The sequence below is a fragment of the Callithrix jacchus genome, chromosome 7, assembly GCF_049354715.1.
Source record: "Callithrix jacchus isolate 240 chromosome 7, calJac240_pri, whole genome shotgun sequence".
In the NCBI taxonomy this organism is placed as follows: Eukaryota; Metazoa; Chordata; class Mammalia; order Primates; family Cebidae; genus Callithrix; species Callithrix jacchus.
This window is the reverse complement of record NC_133508.1, coordinates 7518998-7532971: the sequence shown is the minus strand read 5'-3', so window position 1 is coordinate 7532971 and position 13974 is coordinate 7518998. Positions and strand designations below refer to the sequence as shown.

The 13974-nt window shown below is 44.4% G+C and overlaps 1 protein-coding gene across 9 annotated transcripts in view; it reads left to right on the top strand.

Annotated features, from left to right (window-relative positions):
- Positions 1–13974, top strand: part of PFKFB3 (6-phosphofructo-2-kinase/fructose-2,6-biphosphatase 3) — a 254674-nt gene that overhangs the window by 117315 nt on the left and 123385 nt on the right. The window lies entirely within an intron of this gene.

The following is a 13974-nucleotide window of genomic DNA, read 5'->3' as shown; positions in this document are numbered from 1 at the left end:
TTCAAATACACGCAGAGGCTACACTTTCTCCACCTGGAGGGTGGTGCTCCCACCACAGCCCAGCGATTGGAAGACAGGTTTTCTTCATGCTGGAGAATCTCATTCTGGAAATCAAGATGTCTCTCAATTCATGGCACCTTGTATTTGACAAAATAGGCCGCATAAAGACATAGTCTGTTAGAGAATGAGAGGATTTTGATAGACGCAGGACCAAAACTTCTACTGACCCAAGAGAAGGCTTTGGTTGCTTGGAGTGGATTGTCAGACCAAATGCTACCTTTATTTTGTGGGATTTTGGCCTTTGAATCAGGTTCATGGGTGGCATGTTATAAAAATAGGATAACATGGGATAATTCTTCAAAAAGAAGCATGGCATAGATTGGGAGGGGTTGTTATTTATTCATATGCATGTTCATAAAAACATTTTAGATCGTAGTTTAGAAAATGTATGAAAGTATCAAATGTGTGCTTTTGGGTCTATTTAATAAAAGAGCTGTGCTTCAGAAGAAAAAAAGATCCCAAGAAACAAATCAAAAAATGCCAAAAAGAGAAATCACTGTATGGAAACTATCATTTGGCTGCAGACAGGATAGTTACAGGTTAATTGCTGGCTTTATCTAACTACCAGCTACAAGAACTTCAATTTGGGGTCTGCCGAGTACCACTGAAACTTCGCTTTCTCTGGGCAACAGTGAGGTTAAATAGCCTCCAATAAAGGAAAAAACTTGCAGAGTCATTCAATTCTTTACACAAATTTGACACAGACTCAAGGATGGTGCGAGCAAAAACTAGGCAGGAAGGTCCTTGTACCCTTTCCTCAGTTTCCCCCAGTGTAATATCTTACATAGCTGCCATACTGAATCGCTACCATGATGTTGAGACTAGGTCACAGAACCTACCTAGATTTCCCGTTTCATATGTATGTGTGTGTGTGAGTGTGTAGAGTTCTATGCAGGTTTATCACGTGTGGATTCTTATAACCATAGCCAAAATCAAGATACAGGACTGTTCCATCACCAGGAGGCTCCCTCATGCTACCCCTTTAGAGCCTCAAGTCCCCTTTCCTCCTTTCCCCTCTCCCTACCTGCTGGCGACCACTCACCTGTTCTCCATCACTGTAATTTTGTCATTTCAGAATGTTGCATAAATGGTATCATATCATATGTAATACGGTTTGGATCTGTGTTCCCGCCGAAATCTCACGTTGAAATGTAATCCCCACTGCTGCAGGTGGGGCCTGGTAGAAGGTGATGGGATCATAGGGATGGTTTCTTTTTCTTTCTTTCTTTCTTTGTTTTTTCTCTCTGTCACTTAGGCTGAAGTGCAGTGGCGCCGTCTGGACTCACTGCAACTTCAGCCTCCTGGGTTCCAGTGATTCTCCTGCCTCAGCCTCCTGAGTAGCTGGAATTACAGGCACCTGCCACCACACCCAGCACATTTTTGTATTTTTAGTAGAGATAGGTTTTAACTTTGTTGGCCAGGCCGGTCTTGAACTCCTGACCTCAAATGATCCACCTGCCTCCATCTCCCACAGTGCTGGGATTACAGATGTGAGCCACCACGCCCGGCCGTGGAGGTGGTTTCTAATGGCTTACATAATTTCCCTTGTGTTATTCTCACAATAGAGTTCTCACAAGATCTGTCTGTTGAAAAGTGTGTGGCACAACCCCACCTCCCCACTCCCTCCTGCTCCGGGCATGTAAGATATGCCCGCTTCCCCTTTGCCTTCTGCCATGACTGTAAGTTTCCTGAGGTCTTCCCAGAAGCTAAGCAGATACCAGCATCATACTTTCTGTACAGCGTGAAGAACTGTGACCAGTGAAAGCTCTTCTTTATAAATGACCCAGGCTCTGGTACTTCTTTACAGCAGTGTGAGAATGGACTAATATAATAGATCACCGGCTAGCGGACTTCTTCATTCAGAAGGGTCTCTTTGAGGCCCATCCAGGTCATTTCGGTGCTAATAGTTTGCTCTTTTTTATTGGTGAGTGGTATTCTGTGGTTTGGATCAGCCACTGTTGATTTTTAACCACTTACCCTCTGAAGACCATTTGGGTTGTTTCCAGTTTGAGGTTATTTTGAATAAAATAGCCATCGGTGTAGGCATTTTAAAGATAAAGTGGATACTGACTGCTAGAGCCCAGGTTTGCAGAGGGCAGACTTTTATATACATTTTTATCCTCTAGGACTTAGCTGAGTGCTTGCACACAGGTGCCCAATAAATGTTTGTTTAAGGAATGAATAGACACATAGGAACCGTTTAAGGAGACGGTGTGGTGGTTGGTTAAAGCCATAGGTTTTAGACTTAGACACACTTGAATGCTAGGCCTGACTTTATTACCTTCTCCCTGGGAGGTCCAATGCAGGCCTCTGCTCCTCATCCGTAAAATGAGATGGTAACAGGACTGCTGTTGTGGGACTGATAATTAACCGAGGAAATGCATAAAGCCCTTAGCGTAGTGCCTGCCACACAGCAAGTGCTCAGTCCCCTTCAGTTGTTATGACGACGGCTAATGGATCACTGTGTGCGTGAGATCGCAAGGATGCAATGGCTACTAACTTGTCAGGCCTTTTACTCTGAATGCTTTTGTCCCTCCAGTGAGGATCCGTTTAGATAGTCTATATTCATGCATGGTAATATTTTTAAGTCATATACGTGTGAATTTTAAACATGTCTCAACGGACTTCTTTTTGAAATAACAACTCTTTCTTCGTGTTATCGTCTTAGGAACGTTAGTGGTCAACTATCTAACGTGCATATGCACAGTTTTAGAAATTCGGAAGAGCTGAAACGTTCTTTTCTGTGCAGCCAATCGGGTTTCTATCCACCTTGGAAAAGGGCATCTGCTCTTAGAAAAGTAGGCTGAGCAGATTTTATTTTGTGTTCATGGTATTACAGAGTCATCTGGAGGAACAGCAAGGGTCTTGGTTCTTTAGCTGATGTCCGAGCACTCAGAAGGGAGAGAGGCCCTTTTCCTGCTTCCTGCTGTGTCCGCTGCCTGTGTGCCTGGGGTCACGTCTGGGGGAGCGTCTCATCTCTCCGGTGACCTCCTGGAATGTCAGCAGAACCCTGAGTCATTCAGAACCTCCCGCCGGACAGCATGAGGCAGCAATCAGAAACTAACCATTAACTAGCTCCGGGGGCAGCAGGGGGTGAACAAAATTTCCAGCCATTTGACAAAGACCAGTGCTATTTACCATCACATAAATGAGGCTGGAGTCCTTGACCTTGACTTCCCAAGGCGCTCCTGTGCCGAAGGTGCTGGGCTATTCTCCGCTGGGTTCTTGGGATTAATTAGACATTGGCCTGACCCTGGCCGGTTGCTGTGTGTGTAGGAAAGGCTGTGAAGAAAGGCCTCTTGGAGGACTCTGGGCTTTGCGGGCGGGCGGAACGTCAATAGGCAGATAGGACTCAATAGCTTTGGGAGACAGGGTTCCAGGGCTTTCCACGCTGTCTGTGTCACACAGCAGCCACCCCTGGCTTGTTACCTTTGTACTGTGGCATCTTTGCTCAGCCGACCCCTTTACCTAAAACTCCTTTTCCGGGGACATTCTTTTCATCAATCAAGACCCAATGCTGGTGTCACAACTGCCTCACCTTCCCGAGGCAGAATAAATTGGACTTTTCCCTCTGTGGTGACCTAGCCCTTTATCAAGCTGTATATAGTACTTGCCACCTTATTATATTTTGCTATCTAGACCATCCGTCTTCCTCCTTTGGGTGGATAGCACCTTGATGGCACGATTGGGCATGGCTCATGTCATGGCCCTGGAAAACCTGTGTGGCCCCAGCCTGTGGAAGGCATCAGCAAGTGTTTGTGAATCTGGATGGCCTGATGGTGGGAGGAACCGGGACGGGGCAGCAGCTATCAGTGCTCACCAGTATCCTGCATTCCTCATCCTTCTGGACACGCACCCTTCTGGTGAGATCGTGTTACTGTCTTTTGTCACTGCCTTTGTGCTAGATGTGAGCATAGCATCAATCCTGGCCATGGAACGTGTCACTTTTAGCCCAGTCTGAAGAAACCGTCTCTGCAGGAGCCCTGCTCTCTTCTCCATCTGTTTGCTGATTAGAGAGGGGCATGAAGCTCTGTAGGAGGACGGAGCACAGATAGCAAAATCCACGTCCCTGATTAGAAAACAAGGCTGTTCCCTGATTGGAAACAATTGGGCTTTATAAGAGCGAGGCGTTTTTTTAAAACAAATTTTATTTCTATAGTTTTTTTTGGGAACAGGTGGTGTTTGGTTATATGCATAGGTTCTTTAGCGGTGATTTGTGAGATTTTGGTCCACCCATCACTCGAGCAGTAGACACTGAACCCAATTGTAGTCTTTTATCACTCACCCCCTTTCCATCCCTTCCCCCGAGTCCCCAAAGTCCATGTGCCATTCTTATGCCTTTGCATCCTCATAGATGAGCTCTCACTTACGGGTGAGAACATATGATGTTTGGTTTTCCATTCCTGAGTTACTTAGAATAATACTTTCCAATCCCATCCAGATTGCTGTGAATGCCATTAATTCCTTCCTTTTCATGGCTGAGTAGTATTCAAATATATATATATCTCACAGCTTCTTTTTTTTTTTTTTTTTTTTTTTTTTTTGAGACAGAATCTCGCTCTGTTGCCAGGAGCCAGGCTGGAGTGCAGTGGCGTGATCTCGGCTCACTGCAACCTCCGCCTCCCGGGTTCAAGCAATACTCTTGCCTCAGCCTCCCAGGTAGCTGGGATTACAGGCGCACGCCACCACGCCCAGCTAATTGTTTTTGTATTTTTAGTAGAGACGGGGTTTCATCGTGTTGGCCAGGATGGTCTCGATCTCTTGACCCTTGTGATCCACCCACCTCGGCCTCCCAAAGTGCTGGGATTACAGGCTTGAGCCACCGCGCCTGGCCATCTCACAGCTTCTTTATCCACTCACTGATGGGCCTTTGTTTGCAGTTGTGAACTGGTGAGGCAGAAGCGTTTAATGGGAGAAGTTCCTGAAAGTTTGGGATTGCTTCGTTACAGCAGCCTGCCCTAGTTTAACGTTACTTACTGACACAGAGCTGTAGACTACATCCTAGGGCATACGGGAACAGCGCCGTCTAGCTGTAAGTGAAGCTCAGACTGTGCAGTTTTGATTCTGGACAACCACATGCTCAGCTAAAAACTTGGCATGTGGTAGAAGAAGAGAATAACAGATAGTGGGGCTCCCATAACAGCATAACAGCATCTTCCATAGAGGCTCAGACAGCTTGTTGAGGTTTTAAAAAAGTTCTCCTAACTGATACATTCTGCTGTTTTTCCCCCCACCCTCCAATTAAACCAAGCAGGGCCCATCTCACTGAAAAGCTGTTGAATCCAGATTTTCTTACTTTTCTATACTTTTTTTTTTTTTTGAGATGAGTCTTGCTCTGTCACCCAGGCTGGAGTGCAATGGCACAGTCTCAGCTCACTGCAACCTCCACCTCCTGGGTTCAAGTGATTCCCCTGCTTCAGCCTCCTGAGTAGCTGGGATTTCAGGTGCCCGCCACCATCCCTGGCTAATTTTTATATTTTTAGTAGAGCCTGGCCACCATGTTGGCTGGGCTGGTCTCAAACTCCTGACTTTGTGATCTGCCCACCTCAACCTCCCAAAGTGCTGGGATTACATTCATGAGCCACCACACCTGGCCTCTATTCTTTTCTTTTCTTTTTTTTTTTAAATTGTACTGAGGCAAACTTTGAGATATTAAAGTTTCCCTAATCCCCCTCTATCTCCATTACTTGGCACTGCACTCCAGGATCCTCCTAGGGAGCTAGACCCACGAGGCTGAAGGATGCTTCACTTTAGTAAGAAGGCAGGTACAGCAAAGATCAATTGAATTCTTAAATAGATTTTAAAACAAATTCATGAACTTGAAATCTAAGGATAAAATGGAAAGATTTTTTGAGCCCAAAGAATAAATCCTGAAGGATTCAGAGCATGAATTTTTTTTTGATGGAGTCTCCCTCTGTTGCCCAGGCTGGAGTGCAGTGGCAGGATCTCAGCTCACTGAAACCTCCATCTCCCGGGTTCAAGAAGTTCTCCTGCCTCAGCCTCTGAGTAGCTGGGACTACAGGCACACATCGCCACACCTGGCTAATTTTTGTATTTTTAGTAGACACAGGGTTTCACCCCATCGGCCAGGATGGCTTGATCTCCTGACCTTGTGATTCACCTGCCTCAGCCTCCCAAAGCGCTGGGATTACGGGTGTGAGCCATCACGCCTGGCCTTTTTTTTTCCTTCTTTTTCTTAAGAGATGAGGTCTCGCTATGTTGCTCAGACTGGAAAGCAGTGACTATTCACAGGCACCATCATAGCACATTATAGGTTTGCATTCTTGGGCTCAGGTGATCCTCCTGCCTCAGCCTCCCAAATAGTTGGGACTACAGGCACATACCACCATGCCTAGCTGAATTTTATCATGGAAATGATCACAGTGAAAATGATTGTTTGATGATGTAAAATCTGTTTTCCTGCTAGAGAGAAAGCATGGACTAGCTGAGGGCGTGGAAAAGAATTGGTGGTGACCGGATTCAGGCTCAGATCCCTGGCTTCTCCTCTTTGGGTCAGAGATAACATCATAAGAGCACCTCCGCTGGCTCTCAAAGTCTCCATGCATAAGATGCCCTTACGGGGGCTTAGTGTCTGTTTCCAGGTTCCCCCTGCATGGTCTGACTCAGTACGTCTGTTGGGAACATGGCACCTTAAAAGTACTATTCTGATTGTGCAAGCACCATGGCCTTAGTAAATTAAAGGGATTCTGGAGCAGCTGTGGCCATAACGGCAGAGGTAGTGAGGCTGGGCTTCACCTCCGTCCAATGGGCCAGGCTATCCTTCAGGAAAGACTAGCATAGACCTAAGGCTGCGCTAGGCCAGCTGTCTCTCTTTCTCTGAGGACAAGATAAAAGCTCCTTGAAATCAAGTCATCATTAAGAAGGTGCAATTAGAGGGGGCTTTAAAGTAACCAAGTGTTTACTCAAAAGAGGAGAAGACAATTCAGAGGTGAGGGAGTTCACCCTGATTTGGCAAAATCATGCTGTATTCTGCCATCAACAAACACAGGAGCTATGTTCAGTTCAGCGATAAAACAGTACAGAAAGTTCCTTGGTCTGTGCATGTCTGAATGTTTGGTTATGAAATTTAGGCTTTCCGTGTGTGGGGTTTCATCTGGAACTTCTATGGAGTGATTTATTTTTCTCACTCACCCCATATTTTCCTGCTGTGCTAGTTTTTCCATTTATTTATTTGAGATGGAGTTTGGCTCTTCTCGCCCAGGTTGGAGTGCAGTGGCGCGATCTCGGCTCACTGCAACCACCACCTCCTGGGTTCAAGTGATTCTTCTGCGTAACCTCCTGAGTAGCTGGGATTACAGGTGCACACCACGACACCTGGCTAATTTTTTTGTATTTTTAGTAGAAACAGGATTTTACCATGTTGGCTGGGCTGGTTTCAAACTCCAGATATCAGGTGATCCACCCTCCTTGACCTCCCAAAGTGCTGGGATTACAGGTGTGAGCCACTGTGCCCAGCCAAGTTGTTCTATTTAATCAGGGCAATTTGGTGTCTGTTGCCTTGGGAGGTATGTGTATGGGGGATAGAATATGACTCAAAGCAGAAGTAGGTTTCCTTGGCTTTATTCTTCCCAAAGCCTATGTCCTTATGGGAATGGCGAGGAGGCCTGGCCATCTCGAGACAACAAGCTGCCCCACCTCCATCCCTGCTGTGGCTACTGAGTGCAGAAGCTGAAGAACTTGGAGTCTAGTGTTTGAGGGCAGGAAGCAGCCAGCATGGAAGAAAGATGGAGGCTGGAAGACTCAGGCTACTGACTACAGTATAAGCCCTGGGTCAGACGAAAGAGCAGAGGACGGTGGACAAGCGAGAAATAAAACAAGGCAAAGGCACTGGAGAGAGGAGCTGTAGCCATATCAGACCGACCTGGTTCAGTTTTCATGCAACAAAGTTGTGAGTTGTTTTCCAGTTACCTTGGACCCCCAGGTTGAAGTTTAAGTAACCCGAGCATGCCCAGGTGAGACAAGTGTGCAACCATGGGTGGAACCTAAATGCTCAGACCAAGCAGTGGGGACAGATTTAAGGAGCAAACACTGCAGGCAGGATCCGTGATCCAATCAGACTGGACCCTGGTAACACCCCATGGCAGGGTCCAGTCAGATCATGCCTCCCAGCATCATCTCTTTGCAGGATCCAATGAGATCACGCCTCATTACCTTATGCTTATAAAACCCATTGCAACCCGCAGCTCATGGCGACAGATCTGAGAGCTTCCTCCTCTCTCCTTGTCAGCATTACATTTGTCAAGGTGTATGTTATGACCCAGAATATGATCTGTCTTGATGAATGTTCCATGTGAGCTTGAGAAGAATGTGTATTTTTCTATTGTTGAAAGAATTATTAATAACTGCCAATTAGATTCTGTTGACTGATGGTACTATTCAGTTCTGTTTTGTTCTTACTGCTTTTCTGCCTGCTAGACCTGTTTTTTATACAAGGGTGTTGAAGTCTTCAACTATAATTGTGAATTCATCTATTTTCCTTGCAGTCCTATCGTTTGCTACCTCACATATTTTGATTCTGTTCTTAGGCACATATACATTTAAAACGGTTATGTCTTCTTAGAGAATTGACCCCTTTATCATTTGTAATGCCCCTCTTTATTCCTGACAATTGTCTTTGCTCTCAAGTCTGCTTTGTCTGTAATTAATGTAGCTACTCCCGCTTCTTTTGGATTAGTGTTAGCATAGACTATTGGTTAGTAACTTTCTTCATCCTCTTACTTCAAAATTTTTCATTATGGCATAATATATGCAATGAAATCTACCATTTGAACTATGTGATGTGTACAGTTTAGTGGCATTAGGCATATTCAGAGTGTTGGACACCTGTCAGCGCTGTCCATTCCCAGAACCTGGAAACAAGAACTCTGAACTCATTTAACTACAACTCCCAAATCCCTCTCCTCCACCTCCAGCCCCGGGTGGCCTCTATTTTACATTCTTTCTCTATAAATTTCCTATTCTAGCTGCCTCATGTAAGTGGAATCATACAGTGTTTGTCCTTGTGTCTTCGGTTGATTTCACTTATCACAATGTTTTCAAGGTTCATCCATGTTATAGCATAAGTCAGGATTTCATTCCATTTTTAAGGTTGAATAATATTCCACTGTGTGTATACCACGTTTGTCCATTCATCTATCGATGGACTTTGGGTTGTTCCTACCTTTCGGCTGTTGCGAATAATGCTGCTGTGAACATTGGTATACAAGTATCTGTTTAACCTCCTGCTTTCAGCTCTTTGGGGTACAAATCTAGAAGTGGAAGGATGGATCCTATGGTCATTTTATGTCCACGTTTTTGAGGAATTGCCAAACTATTTCATAGCAGCAGCACCATTTTTATTTCTATCAGCAATGCACAAGTGTTTCAATCTCTTTTTCTTTTTTCTTTCTTTTTTTTTTTTCCGAGACGCAGTTTCGCTCTTGTTACCCAGGCTGGAGTGCAATGGCGCGATCTCGGCTCACCGCAACCTCCGCCTCCTGGGTTCAGGCAATTCTCCTGCCTCAGCCTCCTGAGTAGCTGGGATTACAGGCTCACACCACCATGCCCAGCTAATTTTTTGTATTTTTAGTAGAGATGGGGTTTCACCTTGTTGACCAGGATGGTCTCGATCTCTTGACCTCGTGATCCTCCCGCCTCGGCCTCCCAAAGTGCTGGGATTACAGGCGTGAGCCACCGCGCCCGGCCTTTGTTTTGTTTTGAGACGGAGTTTTGTTCTTGTTTCCCAGGCTGGAGTGCAATGGTTTGATATTGCCTCACTGCAACCTCTGCCTCCCAGATTCAAGTGATCCTCCTGCCTCAGCCTTGTGAATAGCTGGGATTACAGGCATGCACCACCACATTCAGCTAATTTTGTATTTTTAGTAGAAATGGGGTTTTACCACATTGGTCAGGCCGATTTCAAACTTCTGACCTCAAGTGATCCACCCACCTCAGCCTCCCAAAGTGTTGGGATTACAGGCATGAGACACCGTGCCCGGCTCAGTCTCTTTACTTGAAAAACTTGTGGCAATAACACTTTATGTGAGGTCTACCCTCTTATCCAATTTTTGGTTGTACAATGCATTATTGTTGACTCCAGGTACAATGTTCTACAGCCGATCTCTAGAGGGTGCTCATCTTGCTTGACTAAGTCTTCATGCCTATTGATTAATGAGTCCCTATTTCCCCTTCCTCCCAACTCCGGGCAACCACGATTCCACTGTTTGAGTCTATGCATTTAACTATTCTACTCCTCGAGTGGAATCGTGCAGTATTTGTCTTTCTGTGATGGGTTTATTTCACTTAGCATAATGTTCTCAACTTTTATCCATGTTGTCCTACAAAATTTTCTTCTTTCTTAAACTGAATAGTATTTCATTGTGTGTATGTACTACGTTTTAAAATCCGTTCATCTGTTGACCATCCTCTTTCTTTTAATCTATTTACGTCTTTATGCTTAATTTGGGCCTCTTGTAGAAAACAGATAGTTGGGTCTTGTTTTTTAATCCACTCTGACAGTCTTTTATTTTATTTATTATTTATTTATTTCGAGATGGAGTCTCACTCTGTCACCCAAACTGCAGTGGAGTGACATGATCTCGGCTGTTTGCAACCTCTGCCTCCCGGGTTCAAGTGATACTCCTGCCTCAGCCTCCTAAATAACTGGGATTACAGGTGTAGGCCACTGTGCCCGGCTAATTTTTGTATTTTTAGTAGGGATGGGGGTCTTACCATGCTGACCAGGCTGCTCTCAGACTTCTGGCCCCACGTGATCCATCTGCCTCGGCCTCCCAAAGTGACGAGGTTATATACATGAGCCACTGTACCCAGCCAGTCTTTGCTTTTAATTGGTGTATTTAGACCATTCGCATTTAAAGAGATTATTTTTATAATTGGCTTAATATCTATTGTATTCATAACTATTTTCTATTTATTATCTCATTGTCCCTGCTCTTGTTTTTTTCCCACTCTAATTCTGCATTATCTGGTGTTAACTGAGCATCTTAGATGATTTCATTATCTTCCCTCTCTTAGATTACCAATTAGACTTCTTCTTTGACGGTTTTAAGTGGTTGCCCTAGAATTTTCAATATACATTTAAACTAATCCAGTTTTACTTGCAAATAACACTGAGCTACTTCACAGGTAGTGCGAGTGTGATTGTGTGCTGTACAGTGATCTTTCGGTCAATGATAGACTGCATATGCAATGGTGCTTCCATAAGAGATTATTAATACTATTTTTGTTTGTTTGTTTTTTAAGATTGAGTCTCAGGCTGGGTGCAGTGGCTCACGCCTATAATCCCAGCACTTTGGGAGGCCAAGGCGGGTGGATCACAAGGTCAGGAGATCGAGACCATCCTGGTCAACATGGTGAAACCCCATCTCTACTAAAAATACAGAAAATTAGCTGGGCACGGTGGTGCATGCCTGTAATCCCAGCTACTCAGGAAGCTGAGGCAGGAGAATTACCTGAACCCAGGAGACGGAGGTTGTGGTGAGCCGAGATCACGCCATTGCACTCCAGCCTGGGAAACAAGAGCGAAACTCTGTCCACCCCCCCACAAAAAAAAAAGATTGAGTCTCACTCTGTTACTCAGCCCAGAGTGCAGTGGCACAATCTCAACTCACTGCAACCTCCACCTCCTGGGTTAACTTTTGTATTTTTAGTAGAGATAGGATTTCACCATGTTGACCAGGCTGGTCTTGAACTCCTGACCTCACGTGTCCACCCGCCTGGGCCTCTCAAAGTGTTGGAATTACAGGCGTGAGCCACCAAGCCTGGCTGAGATTATAGTATTGTACCTTTCTGATGTTGGCTGTCTATTTAGATAAACAAATACTTACTGCAGTGTAACAATTGCCTAAAGTATTTAGTATAGAAACATGCCGTACAGGATTTTGTCTTAGGAACAATAGGCTGTACGATATAGCCTAGGTGTGCAGTAGGCTATACTACCTAGGTTTGTATGAGCAGACTCTGTGATGTTTGTAGAAGGACAAAATTACCTAATGACACCTATCTCAGAATATGTCTCTGCCATTAAGTGACACCTGGCTGTACTTTATAGCAGAGTGCTCCCAATTCTTCCCCCTGTCCCTTCTATGACTGCTGTCATCAATTTCACTTATCTATAAGCTATAATCTCACCAAATACATTATTACTGTTATTATTTTGGACAAATTGCTATCTGTTAGATCAATTAAGACTAAGAAAAAGACAGATTGTATTTACTTTCATTCATTCATCTTCCATCCTTTCCGTTATGTAGTTTGAGTTTCTGACCCTTATTGTTTTCCTTCTCTCTGAGAAACTTCTTCTAATATCTTGCAAGGCAGTTCTATTAGAGTCAGATTTCCTCAATATTTTTCTGGGAGAGTCTTTATTTCTCCTTGACTTCTGAAAGCTAATTTCACTAGGTACGTTATGCTAGATGGATTTTTTTCTTCCAACACTTTAAGTATTTCACTCCACTTTCTTCTCGCTCGCATGCATTTCAAAAAGAAGTCCAATATGCTTTTTAATCCCAGTTCCTCTGCAGGTAAGGTGTGTTTTTCTTTCGTCTGGCTTCTTTCAAGATTTTCTTTTTGTCTTTCATTTTTTTGAGACCGAGTCTTGCTCTGTTGCCCAGGCTGGAATGCAGTGGCTCAATTTTGGCTCACTACAACCTCCGCCTCCTGGGTTCAAGTGATTCTTCTGCCTCAGCCTCCTGAATAGCTGGGTTTATAGGCACCCACCACCACTCCCAGCTAACTTTTTTTGTATTTTTAGTAGAGACGGAGTTTTGCCATGTTGGCCAGGCTGGTTTCAAACTCCTGACCTCAGGTGATCTGCCTGCCTCAGCCTCCCAAAGTGCTGGGATTACAGGCATGAGCCACCACACCCGGCCTTGTCTTTGATTTTCTAGATGTACATTTCTTTGACATTTATCCTGCTTGGTGTATTTATCCTCCTCTGAGCTTCCTGGTTTTGTGGTTTGGTATCTGTCATTAATTTTGGAAAATTTTCATCCATTATTAGTTCAAATATATATCTTTTTTGTCTCTTTCTCTTTTTTCTGTCGGGCATTCCCATTACATGTTTGTTGCATACATGAGTTTTATTTTTTAACGTTATGTGTACATATTTAATCAAAACAGAAGAGGCATAAATCAAAAAGAAGAAGAAATCAGGATAAAGTGTCACTTTTTGTTTGCAAGGAGGAATCAGGAAACGAAACGAATTACCAGAAAAATATTCTAAGACTGTCTGAAGTGGCTAGGTTACATAATCTTAAGAGTCAAATGCCAAACTTAAGTATTATACCACTTAATCCACAAATGAAAAAAAAAAGAGGAGTCAAAAGTTTATCCTGTTTAGGCTGGGCGTGGTGGCTCATGCCTATAATCCCAGCACTTTGGGAGGCCACGGTGGGCGGATCACTTGAGGTCAGGAATTCAAGAGCAGCCTGGCCAACATAGTGAAACCCCGTCTCCAGAAAAAATTAAGACACTAGCCGGGCATGGTGGTGCACGCCTATAATCCCAGCTACTGGAGAGGCTGAGGCAGGAGAATCGCTTGAGCCCAGGAGGCAGAGGTTGCGGTGAGCAGAGGTTGTATTGAGCAGTGATTGTGCCACTGCCCTCCAGCCTGGGCAGCAGAGTAGGTGAGACTACGTCTCACACACTAAAAAGTTTGTCCTGCTTAATATAATCATTTTTACAGGAAATCTGTAGAGCTACTGGCAACTTTTAGAAGAAAAAAGTTTCCATTATGTATTGACTAGAAAATCTCAAATACAACTAAGCAGCTACTATGCTGCAGCTCATTAAATACCATGAAACTGTCCTGGGCTGGTGTCCATTTCGGGTTAATCGAGAACTACATTTTGGGTTTGGAAAGGCAGTACTAATTATATTTCGGCTGTGAGTCTA